Source organism: Oncorhynchus gorbuscha, linkage group LG21 (genome assembly GCF_021184085.1).
Source record: "Oncorhynchus gorbuscha isolate QuinsamMale2020 ecotype Even-year linkage group LG21, OgorEven_v1.0, whole genome shotgun sequence".
In the NCBI taxonomy this organism is placed as follows: domain Eukaryota; kingdom Metazoa; phylum Chordata; class Actinopteri; order Salmoniformes; family Salmonidae; genus Oncorhynchus; species Oncorhynchus gorbuscha.
Window position 1 is genome coordinate 22,153,738 of NC_060193.1, and position 16,854 is coordinate 22,170,591.

General features: G+C 42.0%; 1 pseudogene; it reads right to left on the bottom strand.

Moving 5' to 3' along the window:
• Window positions 1-16,854, bottom strand: part of LOC124007956 — a 234,027-nt pseudogene that overhangs the window by 47,349 nt on the left and 169,824 nt on the right.

The following is a 16,854-nucleotide window of genomic DNA, read 5'->3' on the forward strand; positions in this document are numbered from 1 at the left end:
CATACACCTTAGCCAAATACATAAAAACTTTGTTTTTTCACAATTCCGGACATTTAATCCTAGTAAAAATTCCCTGTCAGAAGGTCAGTTAGGATCACCACTTTATTTAAAAAATGTGAAATGTCAGAATAATAGTAGAGTGAAACATTTCGGGTAGCCTTACACAAGCTTCCCATAATAAGTTGGGTGAATTTAGGCCCATTCCTCCTGACACAGCTGGTGTAACTGAGTCAGGATTGTAGGCCTCCTTGTTCGCACACGCTTTTTCAGTTCTGCCCACAGATGATCTATAGGATTCAGGTCAAGGCTTTGTGATGGCCACTCCAATACCTTGACTTTGTTGTCCTTAAGCCATTTTGACACAACTTTGGAAGTGTGCATGGGCTCATTGTCCATTTGGAAGACCCATTTGTGATCAAGCTTTAACTTCCTGATCATGTCTTGAGATGTTGCATCAGTATATCCACGTAATTTTCCTGCCTCATGATGCCATTTATTTTGTGAAGTGCACCAGTCCCTCCTGCAGCAAAGCACCCCCACAACATGATGCTGCCACCCCCGTGCTTCACGGTTGGGATGGTGTTCTTCGGCTTGCAAGCCTCCCCCTTTTTCCTCCAAACATAACGATGGTCATTATGGCCTAACAGTTCTATTTTTGTTTCATCAGACCAGAGGACATTTCTCCAAAAAGAATGATCTTTGTCCCCATGTGCAGTTGCAAATCGTTGTCTGGATTTTTTTATGGTGGGTTTGGAGCAGTGGCTTCTTCCTTGCTGAGTGGCCTTTCAGGTTATGTCGATCTAGGACTCATTTTACTGGGGATATAGATACTTTTGTACCTGTTTCCTCCAGCATCTTCACAAGGTCCTTTGCTGTTGTTCTGGGATTGATTTGCACTTTTCGCACCAAAGTACGCTCATCTCTAGGAGACAGAATGCGTCTCCTTCCTGAGCAGTATGACGGCTGTGTGGTCCTATGGTGTTTATACTTGTGTACTATTATTTGTACAGATGAATGTGGTATCTTCAGGCGTTTGCAAATTGCTCCCAAGGATGAACCAGACTTGTGGAGGTCTACAATTTCTTTGGGCTTGGCTGATTTCTTTTGATTTCCCCATGATGTCAAGCAAAGAAGCACTAAGTTTGAAGGTAGATCTTGAAAAATACATCCACAGCTACACCTCCAATTGACTCAAATGATGTTAATTAGCCTATCGGAAGCTTCTAAAGCCATGACATTGTTTTCTGGATTTTTCCAAGCTGTTTAAAAAGGCACAGTAAACTTACTGTATGTAAACTTCTGACCCACCAGAATTTTGATACAGTGATATAAGTGAAATAATCTGTCTGTGAACAATTGTTGGAAAAATGACTTGTGTCATGCAGAAAGCAGATGTCCTAACTGACTTGCCAAAACTATAGTTTGTTAACAAGAAATTTGTGGAGTGGTTGAAAAACTAGTTTTAATGACTCCCACCTAAGTGTATGTAAACTTCCGACTTCAACTGTAGCTCTAAGCTAACTCATCACAGGTTACAGAATGTGAAACAAGACGAGATCTTATGAAGTTACTTTGTCTGCTGTGGGCGGCAATACATCCTCCAGTCCCGACTGTTTTTTTTCAAAGCTAGATCGTTAATTACCTCGGAGTGTGAGTGAGTGTATCCGTGAGAGATTGAGAGGGGGAAAGATGCAGTGGGTGAGATGGCGCGAGATGACAAGGGAGGGCTTGAAGAGACGTCAAGTCTGGACAGATGTCGACGAAGGGCTGTTTGCCGCGGCGACGCTTCCTGCCGACGCGAGCTCGAGAGAAGAACATCTGGCCTCGGCCAGGGTGTTAATCTGGGCGTGATTAAGTGGCCTCCGTTACCCGGCATGCCGTGCAGCACTCGCATGCTCACTTGCTGAAAAACCTTTGGGGGGGGGGGCGAGAGTTGTTGGGTTTAGCGGCGAGAGAGAGAGCGAGAGATCTCATCAGTGTTGCCTCACAGAAAATCCATACCCCTTCCCTTCCTTCACACACTTCTCCCCGCACTCCCAATGTGTCCGTGGAGTGTGGAGTGACTACAGCTGCACCTCGCCAGCCTGCAGCATACTGTGACAGATTAACGACACCCAAGTATCCAAGGAAAGGGAGGAGGATACCAACAGACACAGCTGGGGTAAACGTTCAGAACTTCAGAATATTGCAGATAGAAATGTAGCATAGAAACCTGTCATATGCTACATACCAGGAAATATAGTATACTTACTTTCTTGTGTTCTTCTGATTTTTTATTTCTTGTGTCTTTTTGTTCTACCTTATGTTATTTTTAGTATTACATTGTTATAGATTACTGCATTGTTGGGGTTACAGCTGGCATGAAAGTAATTTCACTGTTCATGTGACATTGAAACTTAAAATCATATTTGTTCGATTTTTTGTAATGTTGTGTCCTGAACAGGCCTTGAGCATTGAGACCCCTGGATCATATTCACTAGGAATAAAACAGAAGCACAAAGGCTGAAACTGAGAGGGACTACCTGATCTTGTCCAATAAGAAAGCGCTTTCTGTTTTCCATTGGGAAATGTTTCACTACAGTACGCACTAATGAATATAATCGTGTCGTTGCTACCACTAAGTGTAGTAGTAAACGGTGGTACTGTACCTTAGAAAGATCGCAGATTCTCAACATGTCTTTCTCTGAGCCACCTTTATGGATGCGTGCACGTTCCCGTGCCACGTCCACATCTTCGTCCTCCTTGGAGAATGACTCTCCAGAAATCAGTCTGGTGAAAAAGAAGGATTCAAAAACACTTAACCCACACACTCACCACATTCCCATAAAACCAACAATACAAATCCCAAATGACGACCACCTGTTAATACATGTCATCTCATTTCAAAATCATGGGCATTAATATGGAATTGGTCCCCCCTTTGCTACTATAACAGCCTCCACTCCTCTGGGAAGGCTTTCCACTAGATGTTGGAACATTGCTGCCAGGAATTGCTTCCATTCAGCCACAAGAGTATTAGTGAGGTCAGGCAGTTATGTTGGGCAATTAGGCCTGGCTCGCAGTCGGCGTTCCAATTCAGCTCAAAGGTGTTTGATGGGGTTGAGGTCAGGGCTCTGTGCAGGCCAGTCAAGTTCTTCCACACTGATCTCTACAAACTATATCTGTATGGACTTAGTTTTGTGCACGGGAGAATTGTCATGCTGAAACAGGAAAGGGCTTTCCCTAAACTGTTGCCACAAAGTTGGAAGCACAGAATCATCTAGAATGTCATTGTATCCCATAGCATTAAGATTTCCCTTCACTGTAACTAAGGGGCCTAGCCCGAACCATGAAAAACAGCCCCAGATCATTATTCCTCCTCCATCAAACTTTACAGTTGGCACTATGCATTGGGGAAGGTAGCGTTCTCCTGGCATCCAAACCCAGATTTGTCCGTCTGACTGCCAGATGTTGAAGCGTGATTCATCACACTTCATCAGAATACGTTTCCACTGCTCCAGTCCAATGACGGTGAGCTTTACAACACTTCAGCCGACTCTTGGCATTGCGCATGGTGATCTTTAGCTTGTGTCCATCTGCTCGGCCATGGAAACCTATTTCATGAAGCTCCTGACTAACAGTTCTTGTGCCAGAGGCAGGTTGGAACTCGGTAGTGAGTGTTGCAACCGAGGACAGACAATTTTTACACCCTCCACGCTTCAGCACTCGGCGGTCCCGTTTTCTGAGCTTGTGTGGTCTACCACTTCGCGGCTGAGCCGCTGTTGCTCCTAGACGTTTCCACTTCACAATAACATCACTTACAGTTGACTGGGACAGCTCTGTTAAGGCAGACATTTGACGAACTGACTTGTTGGAAAGGTGGCATCCTATGACAGTGCCACTTTGAAATTCACTCAACTCTTCAGTGAGGCCATTCTACTGGCAATGTTTGTCTGTGGAGATTGCACGGCTGTGTGCTCAATTTTATGCACTTGTCAACAATGGGTGTGGCTGAAATAGCCAAATCCATTTACTTGAAGGGCTGTCCACATACCTTTGTATTTATAGTGTATATCCTAAATATTTTTCACTAATGGGAGAATTTGTTTACATTTTCACAATAAAATGCAATTTTATTAATGGAGATACATAATTACGAACCAAAGTTAATATTATTCTACTCTTGCCTGGGTTTGCAGCAGAATTTATACTGGATAAGGAGAGTGATGGTGAACATGACTGCCCCCTGGATGGCCATGGCACAGAGGTTCTTCCCCACCATGTCCCAGCTGAGGGGGTCCTGGTAACGGTCTTCCCCTGGGAGAGACAACAAAACACAGTTCTTCATCAAGAGAAACGTAATGTTTGTAACTGCTATGTATCATAATCACCTCGGATGGGTGTCACTGGAACTCAATGGTATTGGACTAAATCTCAGCAGCTCAGAACCACTGACTGACACTCACAGAACTGCCTTCCACCGTAATCAGTGGGAGACATCTGAACAAATGCACTTTATTATAAATGGGAGCCCTTTCACTAATATAGATGTTTGTTTAAAGCTGACAGCAACTGACTATCTCTCTCTCTCCTCCCTATTTCTCCCTCTCTGTGCTGGAGCGATGATGGACAGAAACGGAAGTGTTCAGTCTCATTCACCAGCAAATAGGCCCTCTCCAGACTTTTAAGTTGTGATTGCTTTCCTCATTACGTTTGTCGCTGCAAATGATTCTCTAATGTCTATTTCCTGCCACATCTATTCCCCAGATAAAGCCTTTTGCTCCCGCCATTCATGTGCCTCTCTGCCTCTAAATCTCCCCGGTGTACATATTCCCTTTTGTTTTCTACATTTTGTGTCGAGAACGAAGGGCTACGGTCGCGCTATTGGTCAAATGTAAGTCCCCCGGAGGGACAAAGAAGCTGCTATTTGGTAATGATGTAGCAACACATAAGAAGTGTACTGCAAAAGGCACTATGTGACGGTATGAAGAAGATGGTGTGAAAGCATTGCATAAGTAGAGGACTTCTTTTAAAGTAGCTAAGCTATTGGTGTTTGGCTAATCTTAAACCCCAAAATGTTCACTACCAAATGTTACATTAGCATGTAGCAAGTGGAAAGTTTGCACCTGTTATTCTGAATGGAATGTTGAACGACAACACCAAAGCTAAAGCCATGGCATCGTCTTTCTTTACAGGGTACTTCCTTTTCCTCGTACCACTCAGCTTCATTTGACCTTTCATCCTACCACTTACGTTTAATTCCATCTAGCTAGGAGGGGAACGCTTTGCACTGATTAACCTTTGTTCTTTGCTGTTACCCATAGTAATAAAATACTACTACTACTACTACTACTACTAATAATAATAATAATAATATTATATGCCACTTTTATCCAAAGCAATTCACAGTACAGTGAGTGCAAACATATACAAAACATTTTTTAGAAGGCTGAAAGCTATGATCCCTTATTGATGTCACCTGTTAAATCCACTTCAATCAGTGTAGATGAAGTGGAGGAGACGGGTTAAAGATGGAATTTTAACCCTTGAGACAATTGTGACATGGATTGCGTATGTGTGCCATTCAGTGGGTGGCTGGGCAAGACAAAAGATTTAAGTGCCTTTGAACGGGGTATGGTAGTAAGTGCCAGGCGCACCAGTTTGTGTCGAGAACTGCATTGCTACTGGGTTTCTCACGCTCAACAGTTTCCTGTGTGTATCACGAATGGTCCACCACCCAAAGAACATCCAGCCAACTTGACACAACTATGGGAAGCATTGGAGTCAACATGGGACAGCATCCAAGTGGAACACTTGTAGAGACTGTTCTGAAGGAAAAAACAGTTGTGGCTGGACAACAATTTACAAATCAAATGTTTGATAACTGTCAGTGTCATTTGGTAGTTTAGTTGTTACAGTTATGAATTTAAATTTAAAATGGTAATGTGTAATTAAAGGTACAACGCTATTCAGTTGGAGTGTAATGATAGTATACTGTATGTATAGTATACTAAAAGACTGAAAAAAAACCAATTCATTTAAAGTACAATTTTAATATGTGTGTTGAAGGTATATATATACATGTTAAGAAAGTTTGATTTGAATAGTTTCACTATTCTTCGATTTACTCCTAAGGTGGTTGGGGGATGCTCACCAAAGCTTTCGTACAAGGTGGCCATAGCCTGGTTCTTGCCCATGTCGATGAGCCCTCGACCCAGACAGAAGTGCGGAAAAATCAGCAGCACCTGCTTCACAATACCATTGATTTTCGAGATGTTCTGTGAGAGAAAAAACACAAACAGAAAAACAACAACAATGCATTGGTGACGCATAAAAGACTAGAAAGACTACAAGACATAAGGGCAGATTGTTATTAGGGGTGACACATGACAGAGAACCCGCTGGATGCGTCTGTGTTGACAGACTCCTTCCTTGCTGTGTGCGAGTGACCTGAGGGAAGCAGCGGGTTTGGAACCCCCGGCGGCGGTAAAAGAGTGTTCGTGGAGTTTCGACTTTTCCAACACTCGCCAGATAACTAAGGCACATCATCCATGCTTGCTCATCAGCGGAGGCACACTGCGTGCTTGAGTGGGGCGCCAAATGACATGGAAATGAGCCTCGGCTTCTTGACTCGTTATTAAGGGGCACGCTTTCTCGCTCAGTGATGTCTCTCTCACCCGCGTAATGTGAGGGCAGGAACAGCTGCTCACACATACAGATGGAAACTTTCTCATCTCAAGCCTTGAGACTTTGAAAGATGAACACATTCAGAGTGATATACACACCCACTTCTCACTTTCCCACTTGCAATAAAATACAAACCTACAGTCACACTATCTATCGCACAAATTCACAGCCATCTTATTGGCTGTTTAATTACTTAGGTTAGGCCCGTTCATATCTGGTCCTTCCTGATTAAGCCACCCCTCCTGAAATCCCTTCTCCTCCCTGTGGCTATACTGCGGAACGATGGTGGCTTTTAAAGCACACAAGCCCTAATTAATTAAATGAAGAAGGAATGAAAGACAGCCAGACTGCACTGACTACTACAATGCCAGTCTCAGCTCTCCACATTGCTTTCATTACAGAGGATTGAGGGAATAAAGAGAAGGGGGAGAGTGAATCAGAGGGATAGATGAATAGAGAGAGAATGAGAGAGATGGAGGAAAGATATTGCCACTTCTGCCTGTTCTAAAGCAAGGTTATGCATAATGCATACGTTTGGTCTCAGGATAGTCTTCAAAGACGCTAGCGTATATTGAGAAAAAAACATAAATTCTCCGTTTCCTCTTCTGGTAGGCGAAAAGTACGATGCATTTCTTAACATGGTGCAATGTGGGGCGGCAGATGAGAATGACAGATGGCACCTTATCGTTGTCAGATTTTTTTCATGGAGAGTTGTTGCTTTGCAATGTTTTCCTCTAGTTTGAGGAATGGCATGAATGAAAGGATTTACTTGGTCTGCAACAAAATGACTTGTAAATTCAATCAATTGCGGTTCACTCACACTGTTTCTGCTATATTTTAAGCACATGTGTGGTTTAGAGGCACCATCCCATGGCAATGTCCACAGAGCGCTTTTGCAGCATTTTGGATGTGAAGCAGTGAACACCTGTCATACACTCTTAGAAAAAGGGTTCCAAAGGGGTTCTTCAGCTGTCCCCATAGGAGAACCCTTTTTGGTACCAGGTAGAACCCTGTATGGTTCCATGTAAGAACCCATTTGGAGAACCATAAAGGGTTCTTCAATGGGGACAGCCGAACAACCGTTTTAGGTTCTCGATAGCACCTTTTTTTCTAAGATAGTAGAGCAAACGTTCAGGATGAATTTAGCAGTACAGTTTTCCTCCATCTGTTATGGATGGAATTGGGATCTTTGGTCATGGATGGTAACTCACTACCGTCATCATTAAAACAAATTTAGTATAGGGCTTCATGTATGATGTCTGGGTATACAGCAGTGATAATGTAGCTCAACTTCAAGTAAATGTGTTATCTTCTCCTAATGGTCGAACTTAAGCTACAGTTCAAAGGTTAGAGTTGGAAGGTCACAGCTAGTTGACATGCAGCAGTAATCTGAGCATTTCTGCCAGGGAGTAACTGGGCAGTCCGAGCCTAATTTCCCTACAGGCAAGTATGAATGCAAAACAAAAATACCTCATTGATTATGGTGTCACAGCTAACTCTCAAATGTCAAGCAATATGTCTGCCAATTCATCTCGTTCTTATTGAACTTCTAACCTGTTTCCTCAAAGACTTAAGGACACGCCAGCCAACTAAAATGTCAAGCGTGATATCTTGGCCAATAATCTTGCCATCCATATAATGTATTAAATAGTTACCTTTTATTTTCAATGCTAAGACGCTCAATCTGGTCATATCAACACATTCTGGGCCCATTCCTACTGAACTATACGTGAAAGAGTTATTCATCATGGTCAAACTTCAAGAAGCTGGCAAAAGGCTAAAAGAGCCTGAAGTTAGAAACATAAGTGAATTGGAAAAAAAAAAGAATAAAAGCAAACCAATGACCTTGTGCAGCCGAGGGCCCATTTGTCATCGAGAAGGATTTGAAGAAATAGAGACCTAATTTAAGATCAATATGTGAAATAACAGATCTTCTCTCAACTGGGTGTTTATCAAGGAGATCAAAGAGGTTTTTAGGCAATGACGAAACGCTTGACAATTTTCTTCAAAGTTTGCGCTATATGCCCATAAATCATCTCTGAATGGGTTCTGAAGGGGAAAAATCTCCAAGGCTCTCGTCTGACCCATATTGCTTTTAGTGTTCATATTCCCCAAGCATCGCCTCCATCTTCACCGGAGGGACTTCCGAAAAGGAAAATATATGGCTGGAAGCGTCGTGGGGATTGTGACCGTTAGCTGATTTCTCAAACTAGATGTGTAAAGGGAATTCAATTCAAACTTCATAATCAGTAATGTACAATACATCCCAAATGGAATGTAACATAGTGTACTATGTACTGTATATACAAAAACACTATATTATACACTAAAATATGTAGACAGCTGATAAATGTAGACAGCTGTATTTAAACACATATCCCTCCCCTCACCACCCACACACATCACCACGCCAAAGCATGTCCCCTCAAAGCATATAGCACACTACAATTAAACTACATTATGTCCGTGACTAATGCAGCCCCATCGACTTCCTCCCTACTGACTCACTCTGCCCCTAACCTGGCCAGATCCATGCCTTACAAGCTTGTCTGAGTGGCTAGCGGCTGGTATATTGACTCAGGTGCTGTCTCATGCATGCAAGGCAGGCTGCGATTGATGCGATGCTCAGTTAGCATGGGGGGGGGGGGATCTTCCAAGCTCCCTCGCTCGGTCTCCAGATAAAACTGGGACAGAAAGTGCTAAATGTGATGCTGTAGTGTGCTTTGCTTTTGTCTCAATTGGCTTTTAATTTTTTTTTTATATCATTCCCTCTAGACTACCAGTCATCGTCCCATAGGAGGAGCTATTCACTTTGACCTTCAGTGGAGAAATAAATGAATGAAGAGAACTTCAACTATGCCGTTCCCATTTTAGCTTTCGTCACAGCACAGGGTGGAAGCAAAGGAATAAAAGCATGAAAGCGTGGAAATAGAGACGACGGAGAAAGATCGAGCCAGATATCTCGATACAACCTGTCGCGCTTAACTGTGTGTGTGTGTGTGTGTGTGTGTGTGTGTGTGTGTGTGTGTGTGTGTGTGTGTGTGTGTGTGTGTGTGTGTGTGTGTGTGTGTGTGTGTGTGTGTGTGTGTGTGTGTGTGTGTGTGTGTGTGTGTGTGTGTGTGTGTGTGTGTGTGTGTGGGGGGGGGTGCATCCTTATCTGCGTCGGCCATTTTGGCTCCTCTCTGTTCATCGGGTCTATCAGAACAGAACAGAGGAAATGTGGAAACTGACAACATCCCGGCATGTCGCAGCCTATTTTTCCAGGCGGTCCAACAGTGACAGTTCAACTCTGACAGTCGATTGGTAGGATAAGTGATGCATCAGTCCGGGACCGTGGCCAACTACAGGGTTCGTATCTGCATTGACATCCCCAGGAGTGAGAGCTGGGCTGTTATTGTCCCCTGTCTGGCATGTCTCAATTGACCCTCAGAGCTACACTACACAGCAGGCTTTCCAATACACAAGGCAAATGCCCTTGACAAGGAGGAGTCTTGTAAGTCACTCTCACAAATTGGCAGTGACCGGCATGGGCTCCATTATTATTGCCAGAGCCCCTTATGAATGAGATTCGCCAAAACAATACTGATAAAGATATGGGAAAACAAGTGACAACAAAAATATGATTTTGTTTGATGGGGAGGCTGTCAGCGAAAAGACAAACCAAAACCAAATCAATGATGAACGACGGCAATGACAATAATGAAATCTCTATGCAAACAAGGTTGTCTGGTTGTGTAAAAAGGAGACCGCAGACATTAAGCTGTGTCTGAGAAACCAGAGAGAAGATGAATGTTCAAAGGACAGGAGCATATGACAAAGTCAGTGAAGCCAAGATATTGCTCAGGTTGGAGTGGAGATTAGAGTTAGCTGACTTTTGAAGTGGAAGCTCAGATGGGGGAACCTGATGTTGCAACTTGTCGGAGTGAAGTGCTTACAACACACACACACACACACACAAATACATGGATAACCACCAGTGGCGGTCAGTGCTGTTTAAGATGAGGGAGTGCAATTTAGTTTTTTCCATGAGCATGGCCTTATTTATATTACCATATTGGATGACTGTCATTCATATTCCGTTCACCCAGTTCAATGTAACATCAATAGATTTAGGCTACTACATGATATTCAAATTTTCCCTATACCATTCATGAGGTTGCTACAACATAGTCTATGAATGAAAGTTTACAAGGTAGGTGCACACAGGTCAAGAGAAACATTTGAGGTGACACATGGACAGACAGTGACACATTCAATACCACCTTGCACACTTCCGCTTGCTTCTAGCTGATATAGGGTGTGATCATTAGCCCAACAGGTGCAAATGAGAGTTTCTATTGTACAAATTCAGGTACTGTATGTTTGTCCTCGTTTTGTTCCGTTTAAGACAATGTTTTCAACAGAATCGTCAGAATGAATACACCCCGATCGTGTGTAAACACAGTTTCATAACAGCCACATTATATTCCTTCTCGCATCTATGCGCTCTCCTCCTCTCACCTTTTCCCTTCATCGCTTGTGGACGTCAATGCACAACACATCAGCTATATGTGACCAGGTGAAAAAACCTTTCCAAGCCAAACCATATCATAACCGCTACACACAGCCTACATCGTTGTCAGCATATTAGCTAAAGTAGTGTCATAGTCAACATAGCTAACAGAACTAAAGTAGGTTAGTAAACCTGCTTCCGTGTGCAGTCAATAAGCAGTATAGCACTTACACCGGCGGGCCCCGGTGGCAATAAATTAGTCAAACCAAAAGCTTACCTTGACTTGGAAGAGTTCCAGTGTTATGTTGGATAGTCATAGCCAGCTAGCTAACATAGCATCCTTCTGTTTGAGCAGGGTGGTTTAGTAGGCTAAATTAGCTAGCTGCATTTGCTATCTAAAAAAATGACAAAATCTCTCTCTTGCTTCACCTTCATTTTGGAAGACATTAATTTGTTCAAAACTGTTAAACTATTGTATTTCTCTCTCTTTGAGTCAACTACTCTCAACATTTTATGCACTGCACGCTAGCTGTATCTTATGCTTTCAGCACTAGATTCTTTCTCTGACCCTTTGATTGGGTGGACAAAACGTAGACAACATGTCAGTTCATACTGCAAGAGCTCCAATAGGTTGGAGGATGTCCTCCGGAAGTTGTCATAAGTCTATGAAAGGGGGCGATAACCATGAGTCTCATAGGTTTTGTATTGATGTCAATGTACCCAGAGAAGGATGGAAACTAGCTGTCCTCAGGCTAAACCATGGTGCTACCCTACTGCTGTTGAGGCTACTGTAGACCGCCTTTGCAAAATAATATGTTTTAATCGATTATTTGGCAATGTGATTATACTTAGTATAGTTTTATCATAAAAGGATAAATGATTTTCTTTTTCTGAAAATCACTGAGGACGTTGGTCCTCCCCTTCCTCCTCTGAGGAGCCTCCACTGATAAGCACGCACACACTCACTAGGGATGTGCACAAATGCTCTCTCTCTCTCTCTCTCTCTCTCTCTCTCTCTCTCTCTCTCTCTCTCTCTCTCTCTCTCTCTCTCTCTCTCTCTCTCTCTCTCTCTCTCTCTCTCTCTCTCTCTCTCTCTCTCTCTCTCACACACACACACACGGGATGTGTTCTGTTAATTTGGCCAATCAAAGCGGCAACGAGGCTCAATGTGTAGCAAGTGAAGTGAGCGTTCACTAATTTAATTAAATATCTCGATTTGTAGCGAATGTTAAAATAATTCACATCGGGGATTGAACTTCATCATAATAAACACATTTCAGAGCATTTCAGAGCATAAAAACAATGTTTGGACCAGGGATTTTGGCACCGTTAGGTTTCCACGCATTATCTGCCAAGCAGAGTAGATACTGGGGGCCTGGTTCCAACTTATAAAGAATGGTTAAACTAACTGTGGTCCTTCTGTAGCTCAGTTGGTAGAGCATGGCGCTTGTAACGCCAGGGTAGTGGGTTCGATTCCCGGGACCACCCATACGTAGAATGTATGCACACATGACTGTAAGTCGCTTTGGATAAAAGCGTCTGCTAAATGGCATATATTTATTATTATTATTATTATATTAAGAAAATGTTGTCCTTAGCATAAATATATTGAACAAAAATATACGCGCAACATGCAACAATTTCAAAGATTTTACTGAGTTAAAGTTCATATAAGGAAATCAGTCAATTTAAATAAATAAATTAGGCTCTATTCTATGGATTTTGCATGACTGGGCAGGGGTGGAGCCATGGGTGGGCCTTGGAGGGCATAGGCCCACCCCTTGGCAGCCAGACCCACCCATTGGGGAGACAGGCCCAGCCAAACAGAATTAGTTTTCCACCACAAAAAGTGCTTAATTACAGACGGAAATACTCCTCAGCACCACAACACCCCACATCAGACAATCCCACAGGTGAAGAAGCCGGATGTGAAGGTCCTGGGCTGGCGTGGTTACATGTGGTCTATGCTTATGAGATCGGTTGGACGTACTGCCAAATTCTCTAAAATGACATTCAGTTCTCTGGCAACAAGACCTCTGGTGGACATTCCTGCACTCAGCATGACAATTGCACACTCCCTCAAAACGTGAGACATCGGTGGCATTGTGTTGTGTGACAAAACTGCTCATTTTAAAGTGGCCTTTTATTGTCCCCAGCACAAGGTGCACCTGTGTAATGGTGGTATTAATCAGCTTCTTGATATGCCACACCTGTCAGGAGGTTGGATTATCTTGGCACAGGATAAATGCTCAGTAAGAGGGATGTAAACTAATTTGAGCACAACATTTGAGAGAAATAAGCTTTTAGGAAAATGTATGGGATTTTTTATTTCAGCTCATGAAACATGGGACCAACATTTTACATGTTGCATTTATATTTTTGTTCAGTGTATGAGTATTTTCCATGAAGCTAACTCATTGTTATCTCGGTAAGTATTGAACCAGCCATGCTTTTGCTAACTGACAATTCAGTCTAAACAAAAGCAACCATGACACTGAAAAATGGCATCTCACACTCCACCGCTCTCATTGTTCCTATCCATCTTCTTAACAATCTCTCCAGTTGTCTTTTTCTCTTAGTCGCTTTCTTTCTTTCTCTTTTCTCCGTCTTTGTCTTTTGATTCTCCAGGGAGAAAGGGAAGCTTTTGGTATGAATGAAAGATGGATGAAGCACATTCTACAAAGACACAATTCTCACCTCACAATTAAACATTAAAGTGAATTTAAAATACCACCTTTGAAACTCATCCAGTGGGTTAAAAGCAACAAAAAAAAAGCAATTCCAGGAGGAAAATCTCCCTCGAACTAGTTGAAAGCCTGCACACAAATACACAGTGGTATATTGAGGAAAGGGATCAATTAGCTCGAAAAAAAATGTGTGTGTGTGGGGGGGGGGGGGGGGGGAGAGTCGAGTGAGCAATTGTTTCTTTGATAAATGTGTGTATTTCCCTCCCAGTATGTACGGTATCAACATTAGGACAGCCAAAAGGACACAGACACCTAGCCCTTGTCGCTCCGAAGCTGTCCTAATATGGACACTGTACCAATGAAGACTCAGGAAAGAGGCAACCCGCATCACCTACATCATCAGCGAACAACTCCATGACGAAGGTGGCCACGCTCCCATTGATGCCGATGAAGAGGTTGATGCAGGTCAGCACCACGTAGGCCGTGCTGGGAACGTTGAAGATAAACGAGGCTGGGTACATCATGGGTGTGATAGACCACCTGAAAACACAGATGGTTAACTGCATAGACATTTTCATATCTTACTATTTAAACAGCACAGTATGAAATGAGACAGGGGGGATACATGAAGAGGAGTATACAGACTTGAAGGAACAGTTTGCACTTTAATTTCAAATCCAAAGTGCTGGAGTACAGCGCCAAAACAATGACAAATGTGTCACTGTCCCAATGCGTTTAGAGCTCACTGGACTGTATTGACTGTGGCACACCATGTGGAAAACTGTGAATTTGAAGTTAAACAACACTCAAATATTATTTGTAGCGTTTATGAGATGTTTACTGACTAAGCCCTATGTGGGCACAAAAGGATCTGATAAGTCAATTTGAGCTTTTCGTACCGCAATACAAACATTTCAAACTTCTTGCTCCATATGAACATTACATCTATAGTCCAATCACAATGTTCTTATTTTTCATGAAACTACTTTGAACTGAGTAAGTCAGCACATACAAATATGGATATCATTTTGGTTCTACTTACCCATACATCATCAGTAGCAGAATCAAAGCTGGTAAGTTAGGAAGGGACACGTAGGCTTTTTGTTGGAAACACAGGAAGATGACGATGACTATTAGACACGGGACTATGTAGTTGCACTGTAATAAAGCACACAAAACCCATTAGACTGTAGTTACACTGCAATAAAGCACACAAAACCCATTAGACAGTAGTTACACTGTAATAAAGCACACAACACCCATTAGACTGTAGTTGCACTGTAATAAAGCACACAATACCCATTAGACTGTAGTTACACTGTAATAAAGCACACAAAACCCATTAGACTGTAGTTACACTGTAATAAAACACACAAAACCCATTAGACTGTAGTTACACTGTAATAAAGCACACAAAACCCATTAGACTGTAGTTACACTGTAATAAAGCATGTTAAGCCCCTTATTGGACTATGTAGTTGCACTGTAATAAAGCACATATAACCTCTTATTAGAATATGTAGTTACACTGTAATAAAGCATGTTTAGGCCCTTATTGGACTATGTATTTACACTGTAATAAAGCACACAAAACCCATTAACTGTAGTTACACTGTAATAAAGCATGTTTAGCCCCTTATTGGACTATGTAGTTACACTGTAATAAAGCATGTTTAGCCCCTTATTGGACTAGGTAGTTATACTGTAATAAAGCATGTTTAGCCCCTTATTGGACTATGTAGTTACACTGTAATAAAGCATGTTTAGCCCCTTATTGGACTATGTAGTTATACTGTAATAAAGCATGTTTAGCCCCTTATTGGACTATGTAGTTACACTGTAATAAAGCATGTTTAGCCCCTTATTGGACTATGTAGTTATACTGTAATAAAGCATGTTTAGCCCCTTATTGGACTATGTAGTTACACTGTAATAAAACATGTATAATCCCTTATTAGACTTAGTTACTGTAATAAAACATGTATAACCTCTTATTAGACTATGTAGTTACACTGTAATAAAGCACGTATAACCTCTTATTAGAATATGTAGTTACACTGTAATAAAGCACATATAACCTCTTATTAGACTATGTAGTTACACTGTAATAAAGCACATATAACCTCTTATTAGAATATGTAGTTACACTGTAATAAAGCACAACCCCTCACTGAACTATGTAGTTACGCAGTAATAAATCACACATAACACCTAATTAGACTATGCAGTTACACTCTCTGAAATACAATATGTTGAACTCCAGTAAATGTGAATTCTATAGATTAGGTTTTAATTCGCTTTTCCAGCTGCCCTCTTTCATTTGCTCATTAACAAGAAAGCAATCTATTCCCCTTCATATGAGGAGACGAGTCTGAGGCTGGCCTGACTGGACAAATCTAATGAAAACCATCTCGCAATGTACCTAACTGTAGTACAGTTGAAGTCGGAAGTTTACATACACCTTAGCCAAATACACTTAAACTCAGTTTTTCACAATTCCTGACATTTAATCCAAGTACAAATTCCCTGTTTTAGGTCAGTTAGGATCACCACTTTATTTTAAGAATGTGAATTGTCAGAATAGTAATAGAGAGAATGATTTATTTCAGCTTTTATTTATTTCACCATATTCCAAGTGGGTCAGAAGTATACATACACTCAAATAGTATTTGGTAGCATTGCCTTTAAATGTATTAACTTGGGTCAAATGTTTCAGGTAGCCGTCCACAAGCTTTCCATAATAAGTTGGGTGAATTTTGGCCCATTCCTCCTGACAGAGCTGGTGTAACTGAGTCAGCTTTGTAGGCCTCCTTGCCTGCACACGCTTTTTCAGTTATGCACACACATTTTCTATAGAATTGAGGCCAGTGCTTTGTGATGGCCACTCCAATACCTTGACTTGTCCTTAAGCCATTTTGCCACAACTTTGGAAGTATGCTTGGGGTCATTGTCCATTTGGAAGACCCATTTGCGATCAAGCTTTAACTTCCTGACTGATGTCTTGAGATG